Here is a 17,511-nt window from a genome sequence, read left to right as displayed (position 1 = left end):
ATAATAAAATGAGATCATCTAGGTTGACATATACTGATTGTTGCTAGGGTCTGAGTAAGTACTCATAAAAATGTATCCATTAAATTTCTTGCTTAGAATACTCACTGATAATATTTTGAATGCTGTTAGATGCCCCTGTTGGATCCTGGATGATTGAAAAAGTGCCATATTTCAAATGTGGGTACCACAATCAACAGTAATTAGAGGCACAGCATAGCTAACACTCCGAAGGACAAAAGCATTGAAGAAGGTGCTGCAATTTTGACAGAAGTACTGGCGGACAAATTCTATGCTCCAACAAGTTCACGATTCTACTTCACAAAATGATAATAGAGGGCAATTTAATTAAAAGATAATGGAATAAATTAAGAATGCTCCAGTATCTTTGTATGCCTTAAGAGCATACATTTTCACCTCATAAAAGTCATCCCAGGAATCTTTCTTACCCAAATTGAAGCAGTCTATAAATATCACACATTTAGGTTAAACTACATTGAAACAAAGCTGGTGGAAGTATTTGCTTAAGTATTTTCTCAAGTAGGCATACAGCATTTTTTTTTTCATTTAAAAATGAACTGTCTGACTTAAAGGGAAAAGCATGAACAAATTGTCTTGTAAAATTTCAACTTCTTTCTTAACACATTATTTACCAAGTGCCAGTTATTGTGCTGAGACATCAAGCCAACTGCTGAGTTCACCTCTTAATAAATATCCCCCACAGAAGAGAAAGATTCTGTGAATTCTAAACAGTATCTGTGAAGGCAGAGATCTTATACTCTTTAGTATTGCATGATCATTAGAGACAAGGGCTTGAGGAACCTGGGCTCAAATCTCAGATCTACTAATTCATAGCTGTGTGACTTTAGACACATTCTTCCACCTCCTTGTTCTTTCATTTGTTCAATTGGTTGAATGAATGAACAAATGGAATTTCCTCATAGCCTTATATATATTAAGTGAATCAGTAAGTATGTCAAGTGCTTTGAACAGCGTATGGTCCATAAGCAGCACTGAATAATCCTTAGCTGCTATTAAATCAAACCCTGATTTGGGACAGGATTCACAATCTCTCGTCGTGGGCTCTAGACTAATGAGGTGGTGGTTTGGTATCTGTTTTAGCATTCCCAAATATGCCCTGGCTTTTAGTCCACTTGGATTTGGATTTGGCTGGTCTTCTCTGGCCATGTGGACAATTTAGTGGAGATTCTATTGCATTATCTCAGATTCAAGCCTAGTAGATTCTCCTTTCTGACCTAGATATAAGACTACTGTACTACAGAATCTTTGCAGTTCCTGTAAGTCTTCTGAGGATCTCTTCTTGGGGGTAAAGAAATGCTGTCAGCTGGCATATCTTGGTGCTGTGCCAGACTTAGTTCCTAAAGACCTCTGCTTTAGCAAAGGAAATCGTGTGTCCGTCTCATGAGAAGTAGGAACACTGGCAAGCGTTAGAGAACCTGGTAATGCAGGCTGCTGATGGACCTGTTGGAAATGCTATTCTACTGCAGGTTTCTTCTATGGCCTGTCTTCTCCACCCTTAGGTGGAACATTCCATCTTCTTGACTGAGCACTCATCTTTTCCATCTTTTCAGGAGGCCTCACTGAGTAGAGGGATTGAGAACTGAGCATGAGCTGAGATCTAGAGTGTTCAGTCAAGTGATTCCTGTGCTCCTCTCCCCTCTCCGCTACTTGCTGCCTCCCATTGGATGGGTGCTGTTCTACCTCTCTGGGTACCCTTGAGGATTAGGGAGAGTTAAATTCTCCTCCCATTGAAACAAAAATGCAACCGTTTACCTTGGGTGTCTTAGAACTGATGGCCGAGAAAAAAATAGATAAATGCAGGATAACATTTTCCTTTAACTCCTCAGAGCGACGTGGGATTTGAATCATAGATGCTCACACTTGCTTGTGCACTTGTCCAAGCCAGTTACCTGGTTCCATGGAAAGACAAGGAATGTACGATGGAGTGAGTGGTTGTATTTTATTTGATTATATTCAGAATTCAGAGACGAGGCACTGTGGAAAATGTGGGAGAGTGGAATGGGCATAGGATTTGGAATCAAAAAGACCTAGGAAGGGAACTCCTCTGTTCATGTCTTACTAACCATGTGACCTTGGGCCAGACTCCCAGGTTCTCAAACTTGTACTTTTCACATGTGTGCATTGGAAATGGTAGTGCCAGGTCATAGGATTTTTTGTGGAATAAGTGAGAATGAATGGAGAGTGTCATTGTAAAGTGAAGTATGCCAGTGTGGTATTGTATCTGCATGGCTGAGTATTCCCTGAGCCTTAGGTTAAGGGAGATTTGAATTATGTGTACAGTGTTTTTCATTTCAACAAGTACTTGCTAAATTTCAATCAATATGTCAGCAACAGGGTTAAGTACTATAAAGAAATTAGTAAGATGAAATCCTTGACCCTGAAGGAGGAAAGGAACATAATAACTCATATTAGGTAAGATAAAAATCAATGATAAATAGAAACATAACATTTATTTAAAAACCTCAATTCATTAGAGCATAAACATGAAATGATTTTATTTCTCTCCATAACTACCTCATTTTTAATATGTGCTCCCTGCTCCCCCAGTCTTCTTCCTATTTCTTAATGACGTCTTGGGAATCTTCTAGAACTTTCTGACCAATATCAGATACCAGAGTTTAGAACTTTGAAACTCCTTATCACATTTTTTATTCAAAATTCTCTCTACCTCCCCTCCCCTTTTGTGTATGACCTAGATCCTCCAGTATGTGAGCCAGGGTGAGGGAGAAAGAAACATATTTTCATTTATGGTTGTTAATGGGAAGAAAGTCCCTAATTCCACTGTGATGTTGTTATTTCTGAATGTATGTTACTCATGGTTTTCCTGCATGTTGATATTCAACTTCCATGGTCCTACCTTCATGGGGAAACTTTTATCTACACTGGACTTGTCAGCTCTTTAGGCTGCCCCAGAACCTCCGTGGCCTTTCACATGAAGGTGTGTACACCACTGGGGTCTTCTGTGATATCCTATGAGTGTCCCATGGATTTGGGATGAGTTGTCCCCATTTTTCTTAGGCATACTATTCCATATTCTCTTCACATATGGCCTGCTCTTCCAATTCTTCAGTCTTTATCATTCTCTAGACTATAATTGAGCATCAGTCTTTGTTATCACACATGCTCCTAACCTCTGGTCTTCACAGACCAATTCACCAGGCTCTTCTGTGACTCGTTGGCAGTGCTCGGTAGACCTGTGTGCTCTGCAGTGAGGCAGCCTACAGCAGGAAAATAGACTGAGCTCTTCCTTCTCACTGGAACCCCAGATATTGACTAGTGAGTCATGGGTGTCATCAACCAATTTATCTGTGGGTTATGAGAGAGAAGAGGGAAGAATTCTATCAGTCTTGTCTCTGCTATGTTTTTTTTCCCCCTAAGTTCTCTCAGCAGTTTTCAGTTGGTAGAAGGGACAGAGGGATTATTGTTGGCAGGACCTATTCTGCTCTTTTGGTTTGCACATGTGATGGTGTTGTAGGTGACTCATTAGAGTGGAATTACGTAGCACTTTGACTCAGCGTTGGGCTACAAGAAAGGAGCCTCTCAACATTACAGAGCAGGTACAAATATCTTTATTTATGGCAATGAATGGGGGACTAGCTAAGTTTTCTGAAGATATTTAGGATTGCTCCTCAATCCTTCCCACACTCCCTTGCTTCACATGCACCTTGCTGAAAGTTAGAGCCTGTTGTAGGTTTTTTGCCTAATGTTTTTCATTCACTGACCAGTCTTGATTTGTTTCTTTATTCTCATATGCAACAATTATATATTAAGCTACTGCTCGGTGCAACTGGTTTTCAGGAAGATGACAGCACACAGAAGAGAGGACAGATAAAGCCCACCAAGGAAGACACTTGTGAAGTAGAGTAAATAGGATACTGGAGAGGTAGATAGCACTTATCCCTGAGACCTAACCTGGTCAAGGAGCATACAGAAAACTTTAGGGGAGAGATGTTTAAGGCAGAACCCAAAGGATAAACGGAAGCTAGTAAGGAAAAGAAGGTAGTAGTAGTTTCTGGACCAAAGAAGGGGCATGTCCAAGCCACTGAAAGAAATTTAGAATTGTTGTAATATAGTGTTATATAATATTGGAAAGTGGGTAAATCAAACAGACCTCATAAGTCATGTTTAGAATGAAGATAAGAATGAATGAATGGGGCGCCTGGGTTGGCTCAGTGGGTTAAAGCCTCTGCCTTCGGCTCAGGTCATGATCCAGGGTCCTGGGATCGAGGCCCGCATCGGGCTCTCTGCTCAGCAGGGAGCCTGCTTCCTCCTCTCTCTCAGCCTGCCTCTCTGCCTACTTGTGATCTCTGTCTGTCAGATAAATCAATAAAAAATATTTTAAAAAGTGAATGAATAGATGGGTGGATGAATCAATGAATGAATGAGTGAATGAATGAATGAATGAATGAAAAATGAATGAACAGTCTTCTTTCAGACACAAATCTCCCCTGAAAAGATGGAGAGGTGAGGTTTAGATAGAGATGCTCTCAGTGGGGGGAGAACCAGCCTACATCCTTCACCATTTTTTCCCAAGGGATATGAGGGTAGACATTTGGGAATAAATAAATGAAAGGCTCTGATGGGGAGACAGCCTTCCCTTCATCTGGGTTTTTTCAGCAGTAATTTAATAGCTCCTTTCTATTTCTATCCCATCTTTTTCTTTTAATATTCCTTTCTCTTTTTCTTTGGGTCTCATCTCATCTCTTCCCTAACCCTCCAGTGACCCTGTGCTGATTGTGTTTGCTTATCCATCAATGTACTTTTAATTCTTTTGAGGAAAGAAAAGCCATAGTCATATAGTTACTGTTTTTCCCATAGGGCTGTCTTTGTAGGCTCTATGTTCTCTGTGGAAACATACACTCTGCTTGAAGTGCTTATATTTTATTCTGTGGATATCAATAATCTGGTGATGTCTTTTCTAAAATATCTGCCCTTTTCCTCTGTGTACCATGGAGAAAAAACATTAGGCTTGTAGCAATCCAATTGCCTTGAGTTAGTGACAACAGGCTTTTCTCTACTGAACTGAAAATGTTTTTACCTTGGGAAATGTAACTGAAGACATCATGTTACTGTGCCACTTTTGAAGGCATAAATACAACTTAGAAATGACATCAGTACATGCAAATCACTCCGGTGCCTTATTTCTGAGGTTCTCTCGGGGAAACACTGTCTCTAAAGGGTCAGGATCATCTTACAGTTAAGATTCCTTTGGTTGCTGGGCTCTGATAGTCCCACCTTAGAAATATTGGGTGACAACACAAGGTTAATGTCTTCACTTTTCTCAGGGGCTTTCTTATTCCCTGTGATTTATGAAGCACCTTGCTGAGAGGACCTACATCTATTTCATGAAAGGAAACCAGACTTGGATCTGTTTATGATTCTTAGCCTGTTTTCTTGTAGATGAGATGCCGCTTTTGCACCTCCGTTAAATTTATTAATAAGTCAAGCTCTCCTAAATCTTTCTCTTACCTCCAGGTTTCACAGATAGATAGAGGTGGCAAACTGGACTAAAGTTGTTCCACACCCCCTCCTCTGTGTTATTGTTCAAGCCAAAGATTTGGCTTCTCTTCATTTCTTTTATGGTTATCTAAATGAGATCTAACTAAAAACAGCCATGTGGCAAAGTTGAAAAAGTAGCTATCAGGGAGTAAGGATGAAGATGATAACAAAAAATGTATTGGCCATTTAATATATGCCATGTAAAAATGTTAAATGGTCTGCCTGTGGGATCCTATTTAATGTTCACAACAACCCCCCTGGCAAAATGCTACTGACGGGTGAAGAAATGTGTTCAAAATTGCTTAATAAATTGAATAAAATCCCACAAATTCAACAGAAAGATTCAGATTTTGAACACTTGTTTTCCTAATTCTATTTTACCAGCAGTAAAAGATTTATAGGTGTATTACATGGGCCCCTTATTTTTTTTTTAATTTAAAACAGATTTATATCTCACTTAAGTTTTAAAAAATGCATTATGCTATACTAGTTCTTACAAAACAGGATTGTCACGCCAATCTTTCCCCTGCTTCCTATGTGGTATTGGATATTGCACAAACTCCCTGACTCTTCCTTCCTCATCAAGGGCTTGAATGTCTCTTTTTAAAATAAATGACTCTTTAAAAAATAACCTTATTAGTCATTAGGTGTATTTATACAACAATTCGTTTCATTAGTGTGAGGTTGATTATGCTTGTAATTACAGAGTCAACTACAGAATGGGTTTCATAATGATGTCTTCAATGTGATATCATTTATCTTATTACAGGATTTGAGTATGAGATAGCTATTCTAATGAGAAAGGCCCAAAATGTTAAAATGCCTCCACATATCTGAAAATATGGACATTTCAAGGAAAATTAATTCTTCTTCATCTTATATATGTTGCTTCTCTGTCCAGTGTCAGCTCCCTAAATATCATCAGTGAAAGCTATTGATGAGGCAAGGCTAAGTTTGTCGCTTGCCCTGGTATGGAAGAAGACTGCCTTGGGAGAGTTTTGGCAGTGTCTCTGAGGAGGGACTCAAGGTCAGATTTTATCAAGGATTTCAAATGCGGTTTAAGCCTGGTCTTTCAATGAGGGGCCTTGATTAGGATTGAGTAAGGGTCAGGATATTACTGTCCAAGATTGTTGGGAACAGCAAAGCAGAATTTTGAGCTGAAGGGTTTGTATGGTCTCAGAGTATAAACTGTTGACTGATGCTCCTCGTGGGGAGTTGATGGGTCTCTCAGGAAATTCCTTTAATGAACTATAGAGTTATTTGCTGGGACAAGAGTCTCCTGGAATACAAAGACAAGCTAATGTAGACAACAGCATAGTAAATTCCCATTAACGCAGACAATATGTGAGGGGTGGGATGTAAGTAGTTTCTTCCCTCAGTATTCAACCTGCATGTGGCCATAGATGGCTTTCTTCCATATCACATAGTGAGAAGGTTATTGAATTATATGCTCTCTCTACTGCTAGAGAATGAAATCTTCCAACAACAGGGCTGCCCTACCAATCATCTGTGTCTCTTCACCAATGACTTGTTTTCTCCACTGGAACAGAGTAAGTTCTACCGTGATAATAGAGGTGGGTTGGTGATGGTAACAGTGGGAAAATGGTAATACTGTAACAGCTTTTATCTATTGCTTACACCCTACTTGCCAGAGGACGCACTATCCACTTCCTGGTGAATTATCTCACTTAAGCTATAACAACCATATGGGATTGTTTCTATTTTCACTTCACAGATCTGTCATAAAGAGAGATTGTTTTCATTGTTGAATGGAGGGTTGTTACAACTAATTGGACATTCTTTCAATAGATTTATATCATGTAAAGCAGTCTTCTATGGTTACCTTTATTCATTCTAACACAGATATTAGCATTTCCAACAGATTTGCATATTAAAAGCTAAGAGGGAACTTTAGCCAGTAGTAAAATCAGTGAGTATCTTACAGTAAACATAAGAAAATCATTAATCAATATTTTCTTTTGTCAGAGCTTTAAGCACAGAAAAATTGATTGCCATTTGATTTCCATGTATATTCTTGTTTTGTTTTGTTTTGTTTTTTATTAACATATAATGTATTATTTGCCCCAGGGGTACAGGTCTGTGAATCATCAGGCTTACACATTTCATAGCACTCACCATAGCACATACCCTCCCCCGTGTCCATAACCCAGTCTCCTTATCCCTACCCCCTGACCACCCAGCAAGCCTCAGTTTGTTTCAAGAGATTAAAAGTCTCTTATGGTTTGTCTCCCTCCTGATTCCGTCTGTTTCATTTTTTACCCCTGACGACCCTTCACCCAGCCTCTCCTGGGTGGCTCAGTCATTAAGTGTCTCCCTCCAGCTCAGGACAGGATCGCAGGGTCCTGGATTCAAGCCCCCATATCAGTCTCCCTGCTCATCTGCTTTCCTTCTCCCACTCTCCCCGCTCATATGTCTGCTCTTGCTCGCTCTCTCTGTCAAATTAGTAAATAAAATCCCCTGTATATTCTTATTGGGAATAAGTATCTCTCTGATCTGGGTCTCCCTGAATCATCAGACCCTTGAATGAATTCCTCCCCAACTAGTGGTTCTTCCAACTTTTCAAGTCTCTGCTGCCACACTGTGGGGAAACATGAAATAAAACATTAGTTTCTTAGATATTTTTGTCTTTTTTTTTTTTTTCCTGCTAAGGAGCAATTGTCATTTACAGTGCCTCAAATTCAATTAGCAAGTAACAATAAAGTAAAAAGCTTTCAGACAAAGGATGGTGTTAAGTGAAATCATTACAAGTTGAGGCAGTGATGATATTATTATTAATAAGGTTGCTGTACTGACTTCTTGGGTAATGAGCTCAATGAAACAGTGGTCACTTTACGGGAGGCAGCCTGGTATAGTGAAGCAAATATAAGCTTTTAACTCTTAATATATCAAAGAGATGGACTTCCTCACTTCCTTGCTTTTTTATTTTCTTCTTTCCTTCTCCTTTTCCTTTCTTCTTCCACTAAAATTGAGTATCTAACCACTTTGTGCCAGACGTTATGCTGATTAGTGTTAATACAGAATCAAATCAGGCTGTATCGCTCAATCTCAACAGGGACACTCTTTAGTGATAAACATATATAAAATGAAAATTAGAATACAAAGCAGGCTTGAAAGAATTTTGCACATGTTATCATGAGACATTAAAAGAGCAGCTTCCAAAACCACAGTATCAATTATTTGAAATAAATTTTGATACTTGCTTTCCTGAGAGCCAGAAATCCCATCATCCAATGACTGTGACAGCAACTATCTGTAGATGGCATGAGCTGAAGTATCCTACTTATAATGAGAGTGATTGTCGTCATCTTTTGTTGAAGGCAATGAAGTGTATAGGGATTAGGGGAAGTGATTATTCAACAGGAAAGAGATTATTAAACAGAGCCTCCCTCTATAACTTAATTAGTGAATTTCAAGGTAATTGAAAGCACTTTAGATAGAAAGGTGGAGATCTTTTCAACCTTCTTTAGAAGTATGTCTCTTTTTGGGGTACTTAGGTGGCTCAGTTGGTTAAGCATCCAACTCTTTTTTTTTTTTTTTTAAGATTATTTATTTATTTATTTGTCAGAGAGAGTGAGCACAGGCAGACAGAGAGGCAGGCAGAGGCAGAGGGAGAAGCAGACTCCCTGCTGAGCAAGGAGCCCGATGTGGGACTCGATCCCAGGACCCTGGGATCATGACCTGAGCCGAAGGCAGCTGCTTAACCAACTGAGCCACCCAGGTGTCCCTAAGCATCCAACTCTTGATTTAGGCTCAGGTTGTGATCTCTGGGTTGTGAGATCCAGTCTTTTGTTGGGCTCTGCACTGGGCATGGAGCCTGCTTAAGATTTTCTCTGTCTCCCTCTGCTCCTACACCCCTCCCCTCTCCCTTTTTAAAAACAAACAAACAAACAAAATATGCTTCTTTTTGTACACATACATTTCCTCATCTATTTAATGCAATACTGATATTTATCCAATTTCCAGCATCTCTAAGAAGCAATACCTAAGATGAGGACATCCACTAAGGTTTAAAAATTGAATGCAAAGGGGAACCTGAGTGGCTCAGTGGGTTAAGCCTCTGCCTTCGGCTCAGGTCATGATCTCAGCATCTTGGGATGGAGCCCCACATCAGGCTCTCTGCTCAGCAAGGAGCCTGCTCCCCCCTCCGCCCTGCTTGCCTCTCTGCCTACTTGTGATCTCTCTCTGTCAAATAAATAAATAAATAAAATCTTTTTAAAAAATTGAATGCAAATAAAGCATTGCTTCAAAGAACATATGAAATGACATTATAATATTCAACCTCTGCTATTCCTTTAAGTCATAAAAGTGGCAGCTATTTTCTTAAAAAATAAGTTTTCTTTTTTGTTTCTCTAATATACTATTTCCCAGTCTCAAGAGCCTAGAAATAGCCATATGTATTTCAAGGCTGAACAAACCTGGGAAACAAGGTTAAAATGCTCATGTTAGTTGGGAAGATTCAATGAAGGAAAGATGCAAATTATTACTGGTCGAGTGTATTATGCACAGGCATGTGCCAGACAATTTATATGTTAGCTTGTTTAAACACCTCAAAAATTAAAAAAAAAAAAAAGAAAAAAAAAGGTCAGTATATTAGCTCTATTTCAGAGATGAGGAAATGGGTTGTAAGAGGAAAAGCAACATTTTCAAGGCCTCATAATAGGTGGCAGGGCTTGGATAAAACCAGATCCACCATGTCCATTCCACCATCAAAAGCAAAAGGAAGCATTTAAATATCTACAACCTAATGAAAATGTACATTATTTAAATCTGCCTGGATTTGTCTTTTTAAGAGGGAAATCGTATCAGTGTTATCAGAAGGCTTTGTTTTAAATCATTTGAAAATGTATTTGCTTATCTTTGAAATACACACTTTTTTATTAAGTACATTTTAGGGTAAACCTTCTTGGAGGTAAAGGAAAACTGGAAGCTAATTTGAAACTCAGGATTCTGAGTTCTTTTGAAGTACAAGTTTTCAGAGCCAAAATTCATTAACATTAGTTCAATGGGAAAATCAAGTCAAATAATTTAATGCCGAATCTTTTTATGATGTGAAGCAGATGGTTGCCATTCTTAAATCCAAGGGAGATTCACAGTCCAGTGGCAATGAAAAAAAAAACCAAACAGAAAGCAGAAGGTGGGAAGAGTCTAGTTTGGCAGCTTGGTTTGGGCTCAAGGACAAAAAAAACCTAGTTTCCTAGGAGCAAAGGGTTGGAACGTGCAATGCAGGTTGTTAAGGAGGGAACAGAGTGATGAGAGGATGAGCTGGTGGATTTTCTGTGGGCCAAACCTTGCTTTCTTCCCTGGTAATGGGGATGACAGTGATACCAGGCCATAGGGTCACTGTGAGAATTGAACAGAGTATTCCATGTGCAGATCTTGATTCAGCGAATGCTTTTAGCCCATAGTACCTGCTTGACAAATGTTAATCTTTATTATCCCTACAGGCAATGGAATTAAGCAGACATAGCACAAGTCACAGTATTGCCACACCCACTCTTCCAGGAACAGGTTTATATCGTAATGGGTGCATGACCTTCCAGAGTAACTTAATCTCATTGAGGTTCGATTTCCATGCTTGTAAAAAGGAAATATTAAGTATCTCCTGTGCAAAGCTGTTGTGGGGTCAGATAAAAGCGTCTTTGTGAAAGGCCTTTGTAAAATGTATTCAAATACCAGTTACCATCATTATGTCTTCTGTTTCTTCCCAGGTTTGAGGCGATCTCATCTTTAAATTTCATTTGTAAGTCAGACAAATTCATCAGTTAGTAATAGTAATCTTAGCAATATAGCAATAATATAAACAAGCTTATTAGCTAGGATTTACTCTTCTAGCTCTCTGCCATGAATACTGAGCTATGAGGGGAAAAGTCTCTGAGATTAGCCAGGTGACAACACAGAACCCTGAGGGAACACATACAGATTCGTCCTGACTGGAGGGAAGGGGAAGGAAGCTAAGGCACAGAAGTGGGGCAGGTGCGTGTATTAGGAATCTATTTGACTCTAAGTAACATAGCATTCAGCTAATAGAGACTTAAAGTCATGAGCTAATGCTTTCTTATTTAACAAGTTTACAGGAAGGTGGTTCCCTAGTCTTAGATCAGTGCGTGGCAGTGCTCTCTGAGACCCATCGTCTCTCTGTTCACTGCTTGTAGTTTTCATCCCCGTGCTTGGTCTCTTGTGGCGGCAGATAGCTGCCACAGCTCCATGATCCGTTTAAGGGAGGAGGAAGGGAAAGAATGACACCAGCCATTTCTGTCCCTTACAAAGAGAGCAAATGCTTTCCCAAGATTCCCAACAAACTTCTTATTATATCTCAGGGGTGCCTAGGTGGCTCCGTTGGTTAAGCATCTGACTCTTGATTTTAGCTCAGGTACTGATCTCAGGCTTGTGGAAGGAATCAAGCCTGGTTGTGCTCTGTGCTCGCTGAGGAGAGCAGGGAGTCTGCTTCTCTCCTCTTTCTCTGTCCATCCCCCTGCTCATGCTCTCTCTGTCTCTCTAAAATAAATAAGTAAATCTTAAAAAAAAAAAAAAAGAAGAATGGTACCAGCCGTTTCTGTCCCTTACAAAGAGAGCAACATCTTTCCCAAGTTTCCCTGATAAAGTTGTTATGATCTCTCAAAGGCCCAATGATGTCAGATGGTAATTCCTTGCTGCAATCATCATTGGGCAAATAATATTTAATTAGGTCCTTGGCAAGTGTGAACAAAATCTGAGTTTTATTAACAAGGACTATGAGAAGAGTGATTGTGTAGGAAGAATAACATCCCTAGCAATCCCTATCAGAGTGCAGGTCTCAGAGATGGTGGAGAAAGGGTCATTCCCCATTAGAGGGAAAGATCTCCAGCATAGTAAGTGCGAGGGCATTTCCAATGAGCTTGGAACCTTGAGTTATTAGTGTATGTGTTTTTGGGCGGAGAGGCATAGAACACATGGAGATTGAGAGAATTTTGAACTAAAGGAATGGAGTGAGAAATTTGCTTTAAGTATCAGTTCCCTTGCAAATTATTTCTCTTGTAATTGATGGAAAAATAATATGTGTACTTTTCAAGTGCTTTATCTTTAAGTGAAAATATCACATTTTCCCTAATCCAAGATTTTTTGCTGGCAAAATAAATGCTATCTACTCTGGCTTTCCAGAACATTTGTCATAGTGTGTAGATACTGTTTTCAGTGTTGTTCAAGACTGTAACTAAAAAAGAAAATTGGCTAAAGAAGCTATAGTTCTAAACAAGTGATTTAAGCACCTCAAACTTACAGTGGTAAAAAGAGATTTCATGAGATGCAACCTATCTGGTGAAATTCAATACATTTTAGAAATTTTTAATGGCATCAAACATGTATTGTTTCTAAGAAATGTTAAAACCTCAGGGCCTTACATGTAAAATGTGAGTGGCAAACTTAATAATATCTTTTTAGGAAAAATGATATTTCCCTGATTTTTGCATTGTTAAATTATTAAGGTGGTGCTTTTTATCCCATTAATTGATTATAACTGCTTTTGTAGAATTTGGAACCAGAAGAGCAAAGAGACCTTGTACAATAAGATTCAACTGCAACATTTTGTTTTCAGTGTTTCAGGATTCATTGTTTATGCACTGCACCCAGTGCAACATTTTAACTTTTATTTAAGAACAGTATTTGATTTCAGCACCACCCAGTGACAAATCTAAAAACTGCATGTTATTGAGCTGGGATGGCATCTGGGTCTTACAAATACATTGTCTAATGTATAGGCTGTTGGCCATGTGCAGCCTGTGAGTGCTTATAATGTGGCTAGTTTGGAGATTTGCTGTGGATAAAATTATAATGTGGCTAGTTCGGAGATTTGCTGTGAATAAAATACACATTGAATGCCATTAATTTTTATATTGGTTGTATATCAGAATGATAATATTTAGATATATTTGGTTAAAGTAGGTATATTCAAATTCATTTCACTTTTATATTTTTAAATTATTTTTAAGGTGCTTATTAGAAAATTTTAGGTAAGATACATGGCTTGCATTATATTCCTAGAATAGAGTGCTAACTCAGAGATTTAATTAGGTCGTTTTGTCCAGGTAGATCATTTGGTAAAAGTACATTGGTAAAGAAGCTGTTGTAAACCATCTAAATGTGTGCCAAAGAACATGTTAGATCATCAGTAGAGGTGGCAAGAGTGAATATATCCAGGTTTTCTTTCACCTAAACTTATGATCACAGGGAATTAAAAATGTTTGCAGATTTATTTCCTACTAAAGTGGCTGTATTGTGAATTCACTAGGTGCCAAGCATTTTTTTAAGAACTCTGCAAGCGTTCACTCACTTAATCCCCACAAAAAAATTCTATGAGGCTATTACTGTTTTTTTTTTTTTTTCCTAATTTTACACAAAAGAGTGAAACCAGAGAGCTGAACTCAGCCTTGTCCAAGGTCACATGACTATCAAGAGGTAAAGTCAGGAATTAAGACAGTCTGCTCTGGAATTTACATTCCTTAATTCTGTTGCTATCCTTCTACAGAAGAGAAAATATGGATGAAAAATAAAAAACCAAGGGTACCTGGGTGGTTCAGTCCATTAAGCATCTGACTCTCGATTTCAGCTCAGGTCATGATCTCAGGATCATGGGATAGAGCACCACCTCGGGATCAGCCTTCAGCTGTCTAGGATTTTCTCTCCTCAACAGTCTCCTTGCTCTAAAGTGAGAAAACAAAAAAGGAAGAAAGGAAGAAAAGAAGAAAAGACAAAAAAGAAAACCATACTGGCCGTAAGAAAACTATCTCCAGCATGTCTATGCCAAAGCTAAGAAGTAGTCACAGAGGAACAGGTGGGTGGCTCAGTTGGTTAAAGCATCTGCCTTCGACTCAGGTCATAATCTCAGGGTTCTGGGTTAGAGTTCCACATTGAGTCCCTGCTTAGTGGCGAGTCTGCCTCTCCTTCTCCATTCACATCTCCCAGCTCATGCTCTCTGTCTTTCAAATAAAAAGTAAAAAACCTAAAAAAAAAAAAAAAAAAAAAAAAGACATAGTCACAGATCATTACTAAGTTTTTAGCTATGACATTCTTATTAATAAAATTCAAATGTGTTTGGATAGTAATGTGGTCATTTTTAAATACTATGTTCCAGGTTGGGGGCGCCTGGGTGGCTCAGTGGGTTAAGCCTCTGCCTTCGGCTTGGGTCATGATCTCAGGGTCCTGGGATCGAGCTCTGCATCGGGCTCCCTGCTCGGCGGGGAGCCTGCTTCCTCCTCTCTCTCTGCCTGCCTCTCTGCCTACTTGTGATCTCTGTCTGTCAGATAAATAAATAAAATCTTAAAAAAAAAATACTATGTTCCAGGTTGATCTTTTAATATCCATCACAGGGAGGAAATATTGTAATTCCCAAGATGAATAAGACACGTGATTTTCCTTCCAGGTATTCAGGAATTGGACCTATAAACAGATAAGCTATGCATATGAAATATGCAGAATGGTGGCCCCCAGAGGAGATGGCATTTAAGCAGAATTTTGGAGGAAAAATAGGATTTGCCCAGCAGAAACAGGAAAAATCGAGAATGGACAATCTGGATAAAGTCATGTGTCCATGAAACAGCAAGGCACATGCAGAACACGAGAAACAGTTCAGTATCCCTTGAGTTTAAGATGGTGGGGAGAGGTAAGGGTGTTAGTCTAATGGGACAGTCATGAAGGTCTTTTACTCCCCCAGACTGAACTCAAAATATGTCAGCCTGACAACCTGAGTAAGAGAGAACGATTTTGAATAGTAGATGATTAAGTCCTGAGTTTGATCTTTTTCTCTTTTTTTGCTTTAATATTGCAATTTTATGTGATGAGATTAATGTCTTGGGGGAAAGAAATCTATGAAACCACAGTCGGAGAAGTAGTTCAAGAACTTGTCTCTCTAAACTTTGAATACTTCATGAAGATCAAATGAATCCATACGTATGACACTGCTTTAAAAACAGCCCAGCACCGTGTAAGATGTGGGTTATATGATTGTAGTCAGCTTGGAGCTGAATCAATCAGGTCATGTAAAGGTCTAGCACATAATTATTTGAAAAAAAAAAAAAAAAGAAAAAAGAAAAAAGAAACTTTTGGATGCCCTTTTTATTCATTGTTGCTATAAGAATATTTTTAGGAGTTTTATTGACTACATTACAACACAGGTGATAGTTTATTTCCTATGAGGACTTTTGAGATCACAACAAACTAGTACATTGATTTTGACTAAAATGAATGGCAGATTTGGAAAAATGGTCAAAATGCATATCTATGTACACAGACTGAGACAAACTGAAAAATAATCACAGTTGTGTCTTGTTCATGACGCTTTTTAAAAGATTTTCATAAATATTGTAGATATCTGAGAATTTCCTATGAGACTTCCCTGGTCATTTTGATCTCTATTCGAGAAAGCAGAAAGACTTAGCAAGAGAATGTACTCAAACTGAATAATAGGTAAATTATCCTCTCTAAAGAAAGACCCCTCTTTGAGACCAGCCGTACACAGACACATGTCTCTAATTCTGTCTGTCATCACAACAGTGTTGGCCCAGGCCTGGGTATACACAGAGGCGGTATCTGATAGTGGTTGGATTAAGTCACCCCAGTGACGTTTAAAATGCACATCTTTGCGTCCTATAGAGGCAGATAATGAGAGTCTATGGAGGCAGGGCATGAGGATTGGTATTTTTAGCAAACATCCTTGGTAATTTGAATGTGGTTCTAAAGTTTAAGAGACTCAGGATCAGACTGTGGTTTACAGTCAGTCAGTGGAATTGATTCTCAGTTACTGTGCTGTGGGGTTCTCACTAACAACTTTTCCAGAATTCAGGAGCCGAGAGCCCTGGCTCATGTAGCTCTTTTCTTAGCAAACTCTGAGACATGACTAGCATGAAATTTGAAGCATAGCTCAACCAATGCTGTCCAGTCTGATTTCACCTTGCCTCCGCTTCTGAGAGAATTAAAGCAAAATCGTGTCCCTGCTGACTTGCTCCATGGCCATTTGACAAATTTTTCATCACTTGCTTCCCTGCCACAAAAGAAAAAAGTACCAAGAGAGTAGAACTGTAAAGTTCTCATCACGAGAAAAAAAAAAAAAAAAAAAAAACTATGTATGCTTATTTATTTCAGTTGATCATTTCACAATTTTATATATACAAAATAATTATGATGTACATCCGAAACTCATGCGGTGTTATGTGTCAAGTATATCTCAGTTAAAAAAAAAAAAAGAAATAAAAAGAGGCCTTCTTGGCCTTCTCTTCTTCCATGGAGAAATGCCAGTCATTTAGTATGTATTCTGGAAAGAAAAAAAAAGGGATTTCAATGTATGATCTGAAATGAAAGTTCATCTAAATTTCCAGCTCACCAATAACTGAATGGACCCATTCTGCATGCCTGATACTTCTAGTGTGAAGTGCATTAGATGATTTTTTTTTAAATTAACATATAATGTATTATTTCCCCAGGGGTACAGGTCTGTGAATCATCAGGCTTACACATTTCACAGCACTCACCATAGCATATATTCTCCCCACTGTCCTTAACCTAGTCCCCATATACCTACCTCCCACCTCCCAGCAACCCTCAGTTTGTTTCGTGACAAACTGAAAAATAATCTTATGGTTTGTCTCCCTCCTGATCCCATCTTGTTTCATTTTTTTCCTCCCTACCCCCAAGATGCCCTGCCCTGCCTCTGAAATTCCTCATATCAGAGAGATCATATGGTAATTGTCTTCCTCTGATTGACTTATTTCGCTTGGCATAATACCCTCTAGTTCCATCCACGTTGTTGCAAATGGCAAGATTTCAATTTTTGATGGTTGCATAGTATTCCATTGTATATATATATACCCCATCTTCTTTATCCATTCATCTGTTGATGGACATTAGGTCCTTTCCATAGTTTGGCTATTGTAGACATTGCTGCTGTAAACATTTGAGTGCACATGCCGCTTTAGATCACCACAT

At 38.8% G+C, this 17,511-nt stretch overlaps 1 protein-coding gene across 3 annotated transcripts in view; it reads left to right on the top strand.

The window, feature by feature from the left end:
* The window catches only part of KCNIP4 (potassium voltage-gated channel interacting protein 4), a gene marked incomplete at its 5' end in the record, with an annotated part of 1,129,227 nt that overhangs the window by 410,863 nt on the left and 700,853 nt on the right, over positions 1 to 17,511 (top strand). The window lies entirely within an intron of this gene.

Source organism: Martes martes (assembly GCF_963455335.1).
Source record: "Martes martes genome assembly, chromosome: 2".
Taxonomy (NCBI): domain Eukaryota; kingdom Metazoa; phylum Chordata; class Mammalia; order Carnivora; family Mustelidae; genus Martes; species Martes martes.
The sequence above is the reverse complement of the archived record's forward strand: the minus strand, read 5'-3'. Positions and strand labels throughout refer to the sequence as shown.